Source organism: Lonchura striata, chromosome 4, assembly GCF_050655825.1.
Source record: "Lonchura striata isolate lonStrDom1 chromosome 4, ASM5065582v1, whole genome shotgun sequence".
Lineage (NCBI taxonomy): Eukaryota > Metazoa > Chordata > Aves > Passeriformes > Estrildidae > Lonchura > Lonchura striata.
This window is the reverse complement of record NC_140706.1, coordinates 61,042,858-61,060,819: the sequence shown is the minus strand read 5'-3', so window position 1 is coordinate 61,060,819 and position 17,962 is coordinate 61,042,858. Positions and strand designations below refer to the sequence as shown.

Here is a 17,962-nt window from a genome sequence, read left to right as displayed (position 1 = left end):
ATCCCATTAGGAGTATGAACTATGGGCTGAGCAGGAAACTCAGGTGTTAGGAATGATGCTCTAAAACTGTAATTGTTCAATACCAACTTAGGAATGCACATGGGAAGGATGCAGGAACTCTTGCAAAAGGTGAGGGACAGTTTCTAAATGCTCATCTAGGGAAAATTCAGAAGTATTTTATTTCACATAGGGCCCTAGCAATAGCACAGTCATTTCCATGTTAATGTTCTTGCCCAGAGATGGCTTAACAGGCTTCTGCCTTCTCATGCTTGAAGAGCATCTTCAGTTTGAGACCTGTTCATTTGCTCTTCAGGGTGATTTGCATAGACTGCTGCCTTTTCCTGTGTTTCTTCTTCTCTCTCCTCTTCTGCTTTCATAATGCAATTCCTCTTCTTGTTTTCCTTCTTACCAGGTATTTTTTACCCTCTGAGTCCATGTGAAATTGTTCCTAATGCTCTCTTCACTGCCTTTTTTCTGCTATAGGAGAAATCCCGTGTCTGTGGCATGAAACTTACTGTCATCAAGTTCAAATCATGGGTCACCATCAATTGCTACAAATCCATTCACTGAGCCATTCTTTCTTCTGTGTTACAGTGTTTTTTCTCTTTTCCACTTTCCTCTTCCTGTTCAGACCATTCCACTTTCTATGTGGAATGGTCCATGGGTTAAGAATGGTTGTGGGTCCCTCTTTTAGGGCCTCAGTTTATAGCTGCAGTGCCATGCAAGGAAGAAGAGGGTGTTTCCATTACTCTGCTCCTTCAGATCCTAGAATAAAAATAGTATTCAAAAATGGATCCCTGCATGTTTAGAGGTAAAAATGGTTTAAAAGCTAATTTTGTTATTTACCATTTCTCTATTCTTGATCTCATAAGGGTTTGTTTGTTTGTTTTAATTGTGGAAGATAAGCAATGTTATCACTGGATTCTAGTAAAATTATTGCTATCTGATACATTCAAACCAGTGTTAACTGTCCACTGTCAGTGAGACCTTCCTCTGTGGATGTGTACTATTGAAAGCAGTACCAGCCTGCAGAACAGAATGATGTGCTATGTCACTATTTCAGATGTACAAAGATTACCATTTGAAGTGGTTGTGTTGGTTTTTACCGTATGTTTCTCACATTACACTATAAAGATTGAAATTCGGAGGGGATATGCAGTAACAAAGAGAATGTGTATTACATCCTCTTCTAGGGTCATGGTTTTGTCTCTAAGCAGTGCCTCAGGTGGAATGTGCAGAGGCTGGAGTTGCAGGACTGCTCTCCATGCGTGGGAGCAGGGCTGTGCTGCTGTGCCCAGATACATAGCAACAAACAGCACACAAAATATTGGAGCAGAGTGAAAGCAGAGGGGTGACCTTTGCTCTGCTGGCTGCCAAGCCCAAGCTCTTGGGGACTGATGATAGGAACGTTCTCCAGAGATGAGGCTGTGCTGAGTGAGATAGCTCCTCTCTGGTGCCTGGGAAGAGACAGGCTCAATTTGATGTTTTTTTTCCTGGAACTGTGAAATGGAAGTCCATGCCTAGGAACTGAGGTGATGTCGATGGGATTGTGTGATCTTTCTTGACACCAGTGTACTCCAGCAGCCATTTTCATCACTTACCAATTGTATTTTAACATAAAAGGCTTTTTGAAGTGCAACTGAAGTGTGGAGGAACAATCTAAGTGAGCGTGTGCAGAAGTGAGTATAATGCTTGAGAGGAATTCAGCTCTGTGAATGCCAGGCTGAGCTGAAGGATCCTTCATGAGCAGTCCAAGAGTGACTTCTGGTGTATCCATTAACTGCTATCCATCTCCTGCTGCTCTCATTCCTTCCTTAGCCAATGCCATCCTGGTAAAGGTGGAGCACTGCACTGGGCAGCTGGCTCCCTGCTTTTGTGAGGGTGGCAGGAGGATTGCTGTAGCTGCTCTGCCATCTCCAGTGTCTAGCCCAGGAGCCCAGTTAGAGGTGATTACTAATATCTGCTGAGTCTGATACTCAGACTAGCAAAAAACAAAAAGGTGGCATCTGAGTGACATCTGAAATTCCAACTATATGACTCCAGAACCAAAATCTCTCTTGTTCTCATCCAGTCAGAAGAAGAGACTTTCTATTTAAATGTTGAATGTTAAATTAATACCTGATTGTTCATTGCATTGCACTCATTTCAGAATCAGTATTCAGTCTGCATCTTTAAATATTGAATTTCTCTTGACAGGATGGAAGGTGATATGGAACTTCTGACACTGGGCTCCCATGCTGTTTCTTATGTCACAGGTGACAAGAATTCTGACAATTGCCAGAGACAGTGGCTAGCAGCAAGAGACTGCAATATCCACCTTAATTGCATTCTATATTTTCAGACATAATTTACAGTTTTAAAGTGTTGAAAAATGAATTTCCTGGGAACAGGAAAGTTTTCCTTTCAAGATTCTACAAAAACAGTCCCTTACTGTGTGACAGAAACAAGCAGCACCAAGCCTACCAATGATTCAGCATGTTTTGTTTCTAAATTCAAACTGGGCTGCAGCCTAAAGTTTGCAGTAGAGATTCAAACCCTGCAGGGAAACACCAGAGGCTCAGGCCTTTCTCCCAGCATCCGTCATGGTGCCAGGTAGGGAACCAAATGAGTAGCAAAACACTCTGTACTAAAATAGCACAACAAATGGCTCCAGGGCACACAGAGAGGGGCCAATACACAGCATTAATTAGCTTAAAACTAATTAGCAAAATATTGCTAAAAAAAACTTAAATGGCACAGTTGAGAGCTGGATGAGTGTTTGAACTCAGGAATATTAAAACCCTTGTGCAGTAGCTGTGAATTTGATGCACATTGGGAGGTTTCAGTGACAAGCAGACCAGTTTTTACTGAAAGAGGAATACAGTATAGAATATAGCTTGTTGTGGAATTAAATTAAATGCAAATTTTTCCAGTAAATTCTGACCTAGGCCAGACAGGGAAGAAACAGACATTACACTTTACTAGAATTAATCCCATTAATTGCAGTGAACTTTTTTCTGAATTTAGCTGTGGGTTTTTTTAGATGGAAACTTTCTTGAAGTGAATAATTAATTTTTTGCATCTTTTCATTATTCAAAATTTTTGGACAAATATTTATTAATTAGATTTCAGCATATGGATCATGCATCAACTATTCTTAGTTTTACTTACCGCATTCATTATTTAGTATGACATCCTTGAGCTATGTAATGCCTCACACAAATTTCAAGTTTTAAAATATTTTCCAATTTTTCACTATACTTCTGCTCTTGACCAGTCAGAAATGAAGAATATGTTTATAATACTTGGCTAAACACAAGAGTCTGTTTAGTTTTCCCTGTTTAGTCTGAGCACTAAGTAGAAATTGCATGTGCCAGAAATGAAACCAGGTTGAAAATCACAGAACAACCTGGGGACGGATACATTTGTATGCCTTAAAATTGCCTAGGCAGCATGTAGAAGAATTTATTACCAATATAAATTATGTAAATAGAAATTCAATTATAGAGATTGTGTAGACATAAGTAGTTAGAGTGTGTCCATATCAATCATTGCAAAAGGTCTTTAAGAAGGAGACAGTACAAAAGTTTCAAGATGGACACAAGCAGTATCCAGTGGGAGTGTCTAATCTAGGTCCTGGAAGGGGAGTAGTGGGTGAACAGAGCCTTCTGCTCAGCCAGCCCTGCCTACAGCCTCTGGAACCAGACAGTGGGTTGGGAATGTTTGATTGGGGGAGTTTGTTTGTTCCATGGGCTGGCTGCCTTGGATTCTGCTATATCAGGTAACCCTGGAACTTCTGGAACACCATTATCAATTAAATTATGAATCAATATATCTTTTACCATAAAATAATACATTTATGTAAAAATTAATGAAACAATCTTCTGCCCCCCCCCAGTATCAGCCACTTTTCTCAAATGTTCTTATTGCCACTCTTGTGAGTGGTCATATACCTTCAACCAAGCAAGAGGTAGCTGCTGTCCAGTGTTGATGGGCCTTCCTGAAAGCACTTTTATTTACAGATTTTTGTTTTTCTGGGAAGTAGTGGAATTCCTCAAGGAGCAACTGTTTCCTTTCTATGCAAAAGCTGGAAAGCTATGAGATACTCAAGTGCTTTGATTTTGTTACATGTTATAAATGCCCAAACAATGAGATCTGAAACAGTATTTACAGTGGAATATACTGAAAGCCAGGATATTCAGATTCAAGAGCTTCATTTTATTTCTGTTGAAACATAGAGAGTAACAGCTGTCTATACAGTTTTTATGTAGGGTAACACTTGGATTTAAATCACCTTCATTATTTGTACATTGAGTTTTTAGTTTACACTTAGTCCTAAAAATTCCAAATAAATATTTTTCTGTACAAGTGTTATTTATTTTCACATAAGATTTATCAAGTCTTCTGTGATAATGACAGAGAATTTTTCTGCTATTTGGTAATTTTTAAGTAACTTTATTTAAAATACATAGGTTAGTAGTTGTTTTTTAACCCTTAGTTAACATTTTGGATGTATGAAATCCCCCAATGTGTTGTTCGTGAAAACAGGAAAAGCATCTACCTAGTCCTACCACTGCCTGTATCCTGTGACCTAAAACATTTTCTGGAAAAGATACCATGAAAAAGAAAAAAAAAAATTAGTTGACATTGCCAAAGGCTGGGTTTTGCTTTTCTCCAAAGACTGCAAATCTCTTTACAAATAGCACTGAAAATCTTGACCTCAAATCATCTCTCCTTCAGAAGCCAAGCAGAGGTGTTTTTCCATTTGGAAAACTTTGGATGTATCTGTCAAATTACTGGGAAAAGTGAACAGACTGTGTTAATTGATGTTGATTCATGTTTGCCTCCACAGACTTTCCAGATCTGTAGGACAAAAGCTACCGGGCAAGTCTAAAGTCTTATCCTTCTTCTTGAGGACCTTCACTGGGTCTGATCCCAGTTGTATTCAAGACCAAAACCATCTGTAATTTAGAGACCTGACATAAAGACAGGAGTTGGTAATTATGCTCCTTCTGTAGAATTGTCTTTTTAATTTTTGTAATAAGGTTCTTTCTGCTCACTCTAGACACCTCAAGTGTCAGAAAAGTGACCATCTTCACTAAGGAAAAAGTCTCTCTAGCACTATTTAAGCAAAAGCTGGGATTTAAGGTACTAGTAAGAGTACAGTAACCTCCTTGGAGCTTTGTCAGTCCCCTGAACAAATGTGGGATTAATACCCTGCTAAATCATAAATGGCTAAATGGGATTGGTTGCACTTTCTCAAAATATCCCATTCCATAATTAAAACAAACAATTCATTTCATACAGTGGTTGAAGTAAATTTGAAGTGTATATATGATCTTGCTTCAAGTAGTAAGGGACTAACAAAGGAAGGGGATGCTGCCAAAGTCATCTCGTGAGAACACCTTCACATGGGACTCAGCTGGAGGTGGGCGTCTGGCTAAAATGAAGCCAATTCCAAAGGTTAGGTTTAGGATTAAGGATGGCAGAGAAACAAAACCTAGCATTCCAGTTGGGGTGGGACTGCAATAAATCTGCCAAAGGAAAGAACAGTCTGCAGAAATTCATCATGTGAGGCAGAGATAGGGACCTTTAGGCTGAAACCCTGCTTGTACCTTGACCCCTTAAATCAAGGATTATGTTTAGGATTGGGGATGCCAGAGAGACTAAGTTCTGGGATCATTTGGAGTGAGGATGCCAAAAACATTGTCTGCCAAGGAATTCATGCAGAACTAGACCTAACTTCATGTGGCCTGAGCTAAAGTTTAGTCTGTGCTAATGCCTAGGATTAGGGTGCTAAATTGAGGAGAAGGCTTAGGGCTGCAGGTCAGCCCAGTCTGGCTGTAAATGGGTTGATAAAGAAGGGGAAAAACTGCCAAAAAAAGTTATCCTCTGAGAACTTCTTCATGCAGGACTATGTTGTGGGACTTGGGCTAAAGCTCAGCACCCACACAGGCCTAAGGCTGGGGTTGGGTGAGAGAGTGTAGAGTTGTAGGTGAAGTGGGGATGGAAAGGTGCTGCCAAAGAAATAGGCAGTCCACAAGCAGACTTTTCCATTTGGAATTTTTTCTTATGGAGGAGGGCTGTGGGGCTTTCCTGGTGGCTCAGTCAATGTTGGTACAGAGGCAGAGCCTAGAGCTGCAGTGGATTGGGACTGCAAAGGGGCTGTCAAAGGAAGGAGCATTCTGGAGAAGGATTACTCCTACAAGAACTTCATATGAGACTTAATGTGGGTTTAACATCTAGAGTTCCATTCCAACCTATATGATTCTGTGATTATTTACTTACTCTGGGAAACAATGCAAAATGAAAACCAAAAAATCTCTGTGGCTTCAAGTTTCAACACCAGAAAATTCAGGATTATTCTCCCATGGTCTTCTCAACATGAAAGAGTCAGATGCAGCACTGCATTGGCTGCTCTCCAGTCTAGTTGGGAGGTAAATTGTAATCCTCCTCCTGGAACGCAGCCCTCACCGCCAATGCCCCCGACCCCTCTTCTTCTGAGAGCTGAAGTCAGCCAAGGGGAACCACAAACGCTGCAAGAAACTGATTCACAAACCAGCTCTCCCACTTCTATATCTCAACATTTCCCTTGTTTGCTGAATTTCCTTCTCAGCCCAGACAACTCCAGGCTAGACAAGTCTTTGCTGTGGCCAACCCTTGAACCCCTTTGGGTGCAGAGAAGACAAAGAGTATTTCCTGGCTTCAGCTTGCAAGCAGCTGAGTCTTCGTCGCACCAAAAATTCAGCTGTTGATGCTGAACATGTGATTCTTCCAGCACATGTGGGAGAGACTGCCTGGGAACTGGGAATGCCATCTCTTGAATGGCTGAGCCACCCCTCCTTGGGAAGGCTCTTTGGGAGTCAGCTGACAGGTAGTTTTGTGGGGCCATTCAAGAAGTCAGTCTGCCATGTCAGGCCAGTAAAATATTGATTTGTCAGCCAAATTTGCTGCTCTCTTTCTGCAAGAATGCTATGTTAGTCCTTAGAAAACATCTCTCATCAGTTTGCAGCTCTCTGTATAAATCAAGGACTTTGCAGAAATAAGGTCCAGACCATAGAATAAAATATTGCATTAAGTACTAAGTGCTAAATTTTTAAGTTTTTAAGACCATTTCAAGGGCCAATTTAAACAAGACAGGATTAAGCCGAGCTGTTTACCTTCCTAACACTGCTCACTATAGCATAATAAATGATGGGGCTGTAAGCCAAGGAAGGCGACTACAAGAATGTTTTGTTTAGACTACTACAATAGCCAATTCAACATCATGAGAGGAATGCAGGATGTTAGGAGTGAGCTGAACTAGCAGAGCTACCATAAAAGTGATGAGTTACTGAAATGTCTGAAGACATTGAATTTGTGCTCCAGATTTACCCAGAATCTCTCTATTATTTAAAAGTTTTAGGTCTGGAGAAGAGGTTATCTTCATCTCTCCTTTACTCTAGATTTTACATTTGTTTTACATGGGTATTTACTTCGCTGTTTCCAGTTTTACCAGTGACTAAGTGCTTTCTGAGAAGCTTCATTCTCCATACCACTGTTTTTCTTTCTGTAAAACAGCAACAGAGCTTCCTTCTTTGTCCCTGGAGCTTCCAGCTCTCTAACATCTCTAGAGAGCATTCATTATATTCTTGTTTTATTGGCAGCAGGACAAGCAATTTCAGAAGCACAGAGAACAAAGCAAATTTATCTTATGAAAACACTCCTATCCAATATAGTGAGAAAAATTCTCCAAGGTTCACTTTGCTGCAGGCCTAAGGAGGCTTGTGAAGGAAGTGGAATGAGAAAGGGAAGGTGGGATGAGAAAAGAAGCACCCTTTTGCTGCACAAAGAAGTGCACCCTTCTATCAGGACCTGCCTACCTCCTTCATTATGTCAGATCACTTTCATACGATTTTTAAGCTCTTTCTTACTATTTGATATGATTAATAATAATTGAAAAAAGTGAATTTTTTAATTTCTGATTTTTTTCTTCTACTTTTAACTTCTACTCTGAATTAGAGCTATACCACTTAACAGAGGTTTGATATAACTCTGTGTATTAAAAATTGACAGTGTTTGGTCATAGCCTGTAAAAAAATATCAATGCTAGACCAAATAACCTATGTCCAAAAGAAGGAGAAGAAATTTGAAATATTGAGGCAATTTGTAGATGAGGATTTACCATTGACTTTATTCTGATTACTATTAAGGTTAAATTTCTCCCAGGTTATGTTTTTATATTGTATGCATTCTTCACTGTCTTCACTAATTCTGACTAAAAACTGATGATGGGTTGGCTAAAACAAGAATAAAATGATTGCTTATTTAAAAAGAAGAGTTTTGAAGACCAAAGGAGTTTAGGTGCAATCCTTGAAAATCTATTATTTCTTCAGAATATCACTGAGCATTTCAGCTAAATATACTGCAATATTTTTTGGGGGGAGGGGAGAGAAATACCAGAGGCACTGAAGGCTTTCAGTGAGACTGAGATTCTGAAGAAAATAAAGGCCAGGTCTTTAAAAATTTTTGGTACTTTCCATTAATTTGTCTAATAATGTGGGTTAGAAGAATTCTTGAAAATTGAGATACAAGGACAATCAAAAACTTTATTAATGACATCAAAATCTTCCTTTGAACTTTTTTTTGTGGGGTCAAAGTCATCATAGAAGAGAAAACCAGTGAATTCACAAATCTCTGGTTGTATATTCTTATTGGTGATATTGCAGGAGAGACTTGCCCAGTGGTAATTTTATTATTTTTTTCATTTAGGATTTCTTGTAAAGCTTGTTTTCAATCATGCCTACAAATGGAAAATAAAATAGTTAGTGTGGTTAAAGATTTACTTAGAGGTTAAAAAGTTGGTTTAATAGTAATTTAGGATTTTGGTAACATTTTTGTTGAGGCGCGGCATGCGCTCCTCGCCGCGGCACCCCGAGCGGTGCCAGGCTGGGCGGTGAGGGAAGAGAACGGGCGGCCGCTTTCCCCCGCAAGCTCTGCAGTTTCAGTTCGTGGCGCGCAGGGACAGACGAAGGCGACACGGGACTTGGGGGGGGAACGAGATGGTTTTATTCCATGAGCCCCAAGACCCCGGCGGGCGGGGGGGCAAAGGTTTTATACAGAACTCAGGAGGACGGGTGTAGGAACAGTAACCAATGAGGGAATAGCAGGGGAGGAGTTTAGGGCAGAACTAACATCTGGAAGCTGAGGAGGGGGCTAGAATGAATGACAGGGAAGGTTCTAGGGAAAGGGGCAGGGAAAGGGGGGTTGGGGGGGGAAACAGATATTAAACAAATATCAAATGAAAGAAAAACACACCACCGCATCTCCCTCTTTTACTTTACAAAAAGAAGGAGAATTTTGTGGTTTAAGCAAATTAATAAAACATGCAAATAATATAAAATCATATGATAACATTGTAAATTACTTAAAGGACATGAAAGACACATTATTGCATTTATAGGGCAGGAAGAGTAGTAACAGCTTAAATTAGACACAAGACTGCACAAAACTTGCTGTTTTACTGTTCTGAGTAACAATTTAAAATAATGTAAATAATGTAAATAATTGAAATAGAATGAAATAATTGACAGAAATTAAACTAAAAAATTTAATTAGAATGATTAAAATTACAACTATTTAACTTGAATAAAATAATTAAATGGAATTATTGGAATTAAATATAATAAAAGATCAACTAAATATAACTAATAAATTTTTAAATTTCGCAGCAATGCAGCAAGCCTGAAGCGATATAGTAGCTGAGTGATTCCTGTAGCAATAATGGTTAAACACAGCCTTTAAGTTAAAAAATATCAGAAAAGATTGAATTAATTATAATTACAACAAAACAACTTAATATAAAATCAAATTGTAACATTACATATTATTAAAAAAACATAAATTGAAAGACATTAAAAAATGATAAACTAATTGTGATTATAACATATGAAACATATAAAAACTTTATCTGGAATATATAAAATTGTCCTAAATTAAAGTCCAAATTAAGGGTACAAAGCACAGCAGGATTTGTGACTTCATCTGATTTAGAATTTGCTTCGTTGCGGTGCTTGCGATGTTTAGCTTTTTAAATTCTTAAAGCAGAGTCAGCGGATAACGGCGCTTGTTTTAAAGCAGAGTCAGCGGATAGCGATGTGGTTTGTTCAATTTGAATGTCCGTTTGAGAGGTGGGCATAATATCTTGAGTAATAATTAACTGGGATGGTATTTCTTTCTATAAAATATAACTCAACAAACAGATTATTCAAAAATAATCAAAAGCAAAAAGAGGAATTTGTAGTTAAATAAAAAGGAATATTGGGTAGGGTACATTAAGGAATAGGATAGGGGAATCAGACAATCACTTAATTAGTGATTGCCATGATTAACAGGGGGTATCGGTAAGGGGTGGACTGGGGCGCCGCCATTTCAGGGGGAAGACAAAATGACGGATCCCCAGTCCCGGGTTTCGGCTCCATTTCCTCGGGAGAAGATCCCTCCCGACCCTCCCCCCGGAGGACGAGCCCGAAGAAGGATGGGGGAATATCCAACCCCGCCTCCCCACAATAGGGACTAGCCTCGTGCAGGGACGGTGCAGGGCTATTGGGAGAGAAATGGGACTGGCGGGAAACGAGGGGCGGAAAAGAAGGGTCAAGGCGGGAAATGGGTCCCGAGCGGCGTGGCCAGCGCCATCTTGAGAGGGGTGCCGGGCACACTGCACTTGGCCTGAGCAGTGTCCGGCAGGGCACTTGGGGCGGCTCGGCCACAGCAATCCCCAAGGGAGGATAGGAAAGGGTTTTAGGAAAGTCCGAGGGGATGGGGATATAGGGAGCTTCACAGAAGCAAAAAGGGGAAATTTATAGGAGGGGGGGGGGGCCGCCCGACGCAGCTGGATGTCGGCGCAATGCGTGGGTGTAAAGGGCCCCTTTTAACAACTCTCCTATAGCTAACGTGTCGTCTTCTTAGCTGATCCCTACTGGTGTCTTTTCTACCCCCTCCGTCCAGCCCAGAATGGGGAGGGGAGGATAGAGAAGACAACTTTTTCGAGGAGAAGAAAAAGCGATCTAATCTAGGTCCCCACAGAAGACTAGGCGAAGGATAGCACTCAGTGCTAGCTTCTCCCAGAAAAAGAAAACCCACCCGCTTGCCAGGGACATGCACGGCTACAGCCCCAGTCTGGGCGCAGACGGGGGTCAAAACGCAAGAAAAAAAAAGCGGCAAACCCAGCCGTCCGTCGGGGCGATCCCCACCCCGTGTAGCCCACCTTACCTTGCAGGCTCGGACGGAGATGGCTTGAATCTTCTCCTCGACTCGATGGAAAAGTCGCGCTAAAAACTGGGGATGTTCCTTCCCGGTTTTGGCCCTTCCGGAAGCCTGGGTGTTCCCGTTAAACTAAGACTCGTCCCCGAAGCCTTGGTTTCGGCCACTATCAGCCTCCGGTGGTCTCGCTGCAGATGCTGACCGAGGAATGAACCTCTTCTCGGTCAGCCCCTCTTCAGGCTCCCCCGAGCCGCTGCCAAACCGCCCTCTGTGTTCTCGGGTAAGTCTGCCCGCCAAAAAGCTCTGCAGCCCGGCTGCCCGTGCAGCGCGGCTGCTCCCGGGCGGGAAGATGGCGAGAACAAAGAGGTCCCGGAGCCTCAATCTTTTTCGCTCGGCGCTCAGCTCCTCATAGCATCAGGCAGAGCTTTTACGGCCGTAGATGTTCCTCTTCCCTCCTTCTTCTTCTGTGAGGCGGGCGCCCCCACAAATTTGCCCGTTTTTTCTACAAGACGAAGGAGGGAACCATCCTCTGGCTACCATATGTTGAGGCGCGGCATGCGCTCCTCGCCGCGGCACCCCGAGCGGTGCCAGGCTGGGCGGTGAGGGAAGAGAACGGGCGGCCGCTTTCCCCCGCAAGCTCTGCAGTTTCAGTTCGTGGCGCGCAGGGACAGACGAAGGCGACACGGGACTTGGGGGGGGAACGAGATGGTTTTATTCCATGAGCCCCAAGACCCCGGCGGGCGGGGGGGCAAAGGTTTTATACAGAACTCAGGAGGACGGGTGTAGGAACAGTAACCAATGAGGGAATAGCAGGGGAGGAGTTTAGGGCAGAACTAACATCTGGAAGCTGAGGAGGGGGCTAGAATGAATGACAGGGAAGGTTCTAGGGAAAGGGGCAGGGAAAGGGGGGTTGGGGGGGGAAACAGATATTAAACAAATATCAAATGAAAGAAAAACACACCACCGCACATTTTCTCATGTTTCACTTTTTCACCACAGATGTAACCAATTTATCCCTTTTCTGCTTCTCAGACAAAAACCCAACGAACCAACAACAAAAAAAAGTTTTAAAAATCATGTTTATTGTGCTGAACAACCTTTAAAAAGTATCACTGATTACTCACCACTTCTAAAGTAAAATAAAATTGGAATAACTTTTCTTATGGTATGATTGTTTTTTATGTTCATGGAAACTATGGAACCATGAGGAGTTTCACCCTTGGCTGAGAGCTTGATCTTTATACAGAGCCATTTTCTGCTTTTGTGGGGGTGCGTGTGTTGATAGATCTCTGAGGTCATATAAGCAACATATTGGATATGCATTTTTATGGTGCCTTAAATGTTTAAAAAATCAGAAAAATTTGCATGTTTGGAAGTATTGTTTTAAAATCTCCTGTGATCTCTTTGTTGTGACTAAATTCTAAGTGTTCTGATTTGGTTTTAGAAGGCTTTCTGTATGGCATTAATTATCATTCAACTTCATAAAATATTCCAGGGTTTATCTTCTCTACTGATGACAGAAATCAGACATTTCTTACAAAGCTGGGCTAATACGCAGCTTTTGAATTTATTAGACAAGCAGTACCACTGCAAGTACTGAACAATTTGAAATGGTGACTCAAATCAGCTTCCTCTCAGCCCTTTGAAATGAATAAGCGCAGTGTTTCATCAGGTCTCCTAAGGAGTTCTCTGTCCTTATCATAAATATTCATCTGTTCTAAGAGGCATTGTTTGAAGTGCTTTTAAACCATGTTTAGTATTCTAATAAAGGATACTCAGATAAGGTTCACACTGTGTTGTGCTGCTGCTCTAGGAACACATTGGAAGAGTAGGAATCAATTCAACAAAGAGTTCACAGTTTAAATAGGCTAGAATAAAATAAGAAGATAAAAAGTGGGTACATGGGGGACAGTAATTTGGTTGATCTCCATCAGACATAGCTGGGAATACAATTCAGGCCAGGACTTGCTGTGAAACAAGATCATGTGTTTGTGAACTTTAAGAATTTGAAATCAAGAAGGAACAATACAGTTCTGTGAGATATATTGACTTATTCCATTAGTGTGAGTGAATATAAATGGTGACTTATATTTAGGCTACTCCTCTTTATTTAAAACTGTGTAGCATTACACCTGCATTACACCATTTTTGTTTTCTGCAACAGTGTAATGGCATAAAACTGTGTGCAAAGCTGTTCTTTCATTCCTTTAGTGTTTGAAAGACAAAAGGTTTAGTTAGTGAAAGTTAGTGCTTTCTCCAAACCTGAGGTCCCAGTAACACTTTTCTATCCTAAAATTGTTGTCCTAGCCTTTTAATCTTTTTGGTATCTGTTAAGAATATTTGGCTAGCACCATTTGTTTGTGGAAATAGGAGCCTGCTCCCATAGACTGGTTTAACATCTTTGCTACTTTGAGGGGCCTTCAAGAAATTTAAATTTGGTTACATATGTAGCACTTGTATATAATGCAAAGAAAATATTAGTCTTATTTTTTTTTCAGCCTGGTGGATTAATATCACTTAGAAATACTTCATCCTACAATAGCCTTCTCCCTCTGGGCTGCAGCTGAGCTGAAATTGCTGGGACTGATTCAGCCTGAAATGGTGACTTTTCCCACTGAAGAATTTAACACACATGAGATGAGTTGCAGCATTTAAGTGAGCAACACTGGGCCAGAGAATGGAGGAAGTTTTTATCCCATGAAGGTCTCTAAATTTGTACATGTCCATATGTAATGTTCACTCCTGTCCTGTAAGCTGGCATACTCTCCACTCCCCTGATGTGGACTCAGGGCTGATCAGGTATGTAGAAATTCAAGTCTTTTTTGACAAGAGTGGAAGTATTTTAACTCCAAAAGAAAGTTCAGGTGTTGTGCAGGATCTAACACAATATCGGTGATTCCAAGTTTGCAGCCTAGAGATAGGAGCCCAGTGCAAATAATATATCCATGCTGCTGTTGGTTCATACCCTGTTAAAAGTCAGACACAAATATGGATTTTATTTCAGAATCAAGAAAATGGATCAGGGAAGGCATTGTTCAGGAAATAATTACAAACAAAAGGAGGCCTGGCTTTTTGCAGAAGAAAAACACATTTGTGTTTGAATTAATGATTTTTTTGAGTTAAGAGTGTGTTTCTTATGGCCAAGATATAGAAGACCTGGAATTTTTTCTATTTAAGTGCCAATTCCCAAGGATGGCTGTGAGCTGCTGCAACTTGCACAGCTAATTTATATTAAATGATGTCTTTGTCCTCATAAATCAATGCAATTTTTTATCTTATCTTATTCTCTCTCTCTTCCTTATCTTGTGGTTTTCTCATTTACCACCCATGAATTTTGCAATTCAACAGTTTTTTGTGTGTCAGATTAATATGAAAATGCAGAGTTTTTAGTGGGTTTTTAATCCTACTCCAGCTGCATCTGGTTTTATGCTGTGCTTACATACTTTGTTACCTGAGTACTAGTGCATGTCTATCCCAGTCAATGATCTTGCAGAAGTGTTAAGACCTTTACCTCTCCTCATTAAAGTCTAGAGTTTACCTTTTTTCAATTTGTCTTCTGGTTTCAAACTTTCAAAAAGTTTGCTGAAGAGAACTTCCATTTCAAATGAAAGATGAGCCTGGGTATGCATTTGACTACAAGAGCTGTGGTGTTTGTGGGAGGAATTTTATAAATCTGGATGGAAACATGAGATTTGGCAGCTCTGATCACAGGCAAAAAGGATCCCTAAAGTAAAGAACCAGCCACTGGTTAGCTGTGTCTCCACTCCCTCTACTTTTCTTTTGCTTTTCTGAAACTGTCTAGACACTTACTGGAAGAAATTCTCATGGGGCAAATAAACAATAAGTTCAGTGAACTATGGTGGGAATTAAATTTGGAATTCATCAGTAGAAATGCTGGTGTATTTCCATGAGAAACCTGGCTGTAAGAGTTAGTAATTTCGTAAGTAAATCATCACATTACCATGTGGTTTGCATCAACCTAACCGATGTAGCACAAATTTGAAAGCCTCTAGTTTAGTTGTTGATAAATTATAAATCAATTGTTGGTAGGCATCATCGTGAAAGTAATTGTTACAGAATGAAGAAAATCAATAATGGTTTATGCTACTCACAGGATAAAAGGCTGCCGATGCAGAATCAATTACTGTATAGCATTTGCTATTCTCATGTATAGAAGTATTTTAAATACAAATGTTTAATAGAACAAAAACCTCTATGTCCAATTACCATATTTACTTCATAAAAGAGAAGAGAGATGGAAAATTGCATAAGCTAGAGCTGGTTTCTGTATTCCTGGGGATACTTTAATTGATGCCAAATATTGATTGGATAATAGAAAGCAGAATTCTTCCTGCAGCCCTAAGGGATCCCTGGGACTTCTCTTTGTTTCATTTTAGGCTTGTTTCCTTTCACATCAGCCATGAACATGGACATTGAACCTTTTATTGCCTTCTTTTCCCTGCATCCTACCTGATGGTTCAGAAGTGGTTGGCTGATTTTCTACCATCTGCTCACACTGTTCTTTGCCTGTAGTGGTGTTATGCTTTTAGATATCAACTAGAAATGGATCCATTATTGATTTCAAATAACTGTCCTTTTACTGCATCATGTGCACCTTGACACAGGAGAAAGAAGAATGTACTGCAGGAAAAAAAAGGCATTTTGTGGAACAAATCAGAAGGTATTTCTAGGGTAGGATAAAAATTCTGAAGACTGTAAGTCCTCATGAATATGTAATCTCATGAAGCACATCAAATTATACCAAACATTGACAAGTGTGAGAACACAGTAAATGTGGGGGGTTTTGGGTTTTTTTTTGTTGTCTTCATGTAAGAATAATTTGATATTGTTTTGATGAAAAAAGGGTAAGAAACAGAAAAGTGTGGTGTAACGTGACTCCTTCCAGGTGCTGGAATCATGGGGTAACAAATTTTGTTTCTGTATGATACTGTGTGATTTATACCTTTGAAATTTCCATTATAATGGATTATCAGTTGGCCATGAACACTGTAGTCTTTCTAAATTATTCTTACTGAGTGATAAATCTACTCAAATTTCTGAGAGATTTTTGCTTGACACTTTCAATGCCTGACATCAGCTACAATGTCCAGTCTTCAGAAACCTTGGGCAAATAATATTCAGCTGTTTTGAAGGCAAAATTTGAGGCAAAGTTAGAGTTTTCATGTACTCCCAGTGACACTTCTGTGCTTTTGTAACTCTCACAGCTGCTGTTATAAATCTTGAAGTAGGATTGTTTCATCGTTCTCAAACTGAAGTGAAAAACAAACTGAAATTCAGAATGGGGATTCATTATTTCAAAAGCTGACATTTGCAAATGCACAATAGAATGTCCTTTCTCTTCTTTCTGTCTGGTTAAAAGAATAATTTAAGTCTTACATCAACAAATAGTGTAGTAATTAAGACCATCTGAGGTACACACTTTAATTCAGCATTCTCAAAGTATATGCCTTAACTTAGGGTATGTTGATTGAAAATGTGTCATTCAAAGGACAATTTATTTTAAAATTCACATGCTTAATTTTTACTTTTTTAAGCTATATGTCTTTTTTCAGTGTTAGAACTCAAGAAGACCAAATGCAGTTATAGGGATTAATGCTGTGACACTGACAGAAATAAAGTACATGTATTCAGTTTATCTTAATTCCCTTCCACAATTAACTATGATAAACACATAGGTGCTGGGATGTTTAAAGGCATTCCACAAATCTATTTTAGAATTTTATTGAGATTATTTTCCAGAGTGTACATATACAAATATATCTTAATTTGAAAAGAACTAGATAATTATATGAAGCAATTCACCTCTTTTGTACTTTCCTTGTTTTGTCTATGTGGAAACATGAAGTTTATTTGGTGTATCTCCTTCTTTGTTTAACCTTACTGCTTTTCTTGGTAATGTGTATCTTACCAGAATCAGAAGAAAATTTTTCTAAAACTACAAAAATCAGAAAAGAGCCCAAGCAAATATTTTACCAAAACAAAAAAAGTTGCCTCATCTTTCATAATAGATAAAATTTACATTGCTTATGTATCCTTAGGTTTTATTTCTCAAATATCTCAGGAGTGTGAAGATACTTTGTGTGGGTCTTGTGTTTTTCTTAAAAGTTAGAGAACATAGCTTTTAAAACTACTTTTTTTACAAGATGCAGCCAACATCTGAAAATTCTGGAATCAGGTCTGTCTATCAGAAAATTTTTCTGCCAACGACTACTATATAGATTTTTATACATCCATTTTCACTAACAAATCTGAGCCTTAGCTGCTTTTAGATACTTATAAAAATAGTGTGGAGTTTGGTAATACTAATTTTCCTCTTCTCCATGTAGAATGGAGGCATTATAATATTTGGAATCCCCCTTGAGTGCATGGTTTGACACTGCTTGACATTAATGTTTTGTTTCAGCACAGTGGCATTATAAAACTGAAGCCAAGACCAGTAATAATATTTCTCCAGACCTCTTTTAAAATCAACCGTATTTGGGATTAATTTACTTTCATAAAAATCTTTTACATTAATTTTGCTTTCCTGTCTTCCATGCCACTCTGTATACATGCCCATGATATGTGCCAGTCTTCTGCTGTGAAAAAAATTAAAATCTAAGATAGATCAGGTGGTGTATAAGAAGGGACATTTTCATTTTAGGTTTACCACTCTCACTAGGAAAGACAATATCATTATGGAGACAGCTGCAGGGCAAGCTGACAACAGGATAGCAGTGAT

General features: G+C 39.6%; 1 protein-coding gene and 1 long non-coding RNA gene across 2 annotated transcripts in view; one reads left to right on the top strand and one right to left on the bottom strand.

The window, feature by feature from the left end:
• The window catches only part of TTC29 (tetratricopeptide repeat domain 29), a 274,748-nt gene that overhangs the window by 16,281 nt on the left and 240,505 nt on the right, over positions 1–17,962 (top strand). The window lies entirely within an intron of this gene.
• Positions 4,183–15,428, bottom strand: LOC146767658 (uncharacterized). Its single transcript, XR_014955211.1, has 2 exons — positions 11,230–15,428; positions 4,183–9,003 (listed from the first exon to the last, which is right to left on the bottom strand). It is a non-coding gene; the product is annotated as an uncharacterized LOC146767658 (long non-coding RNA).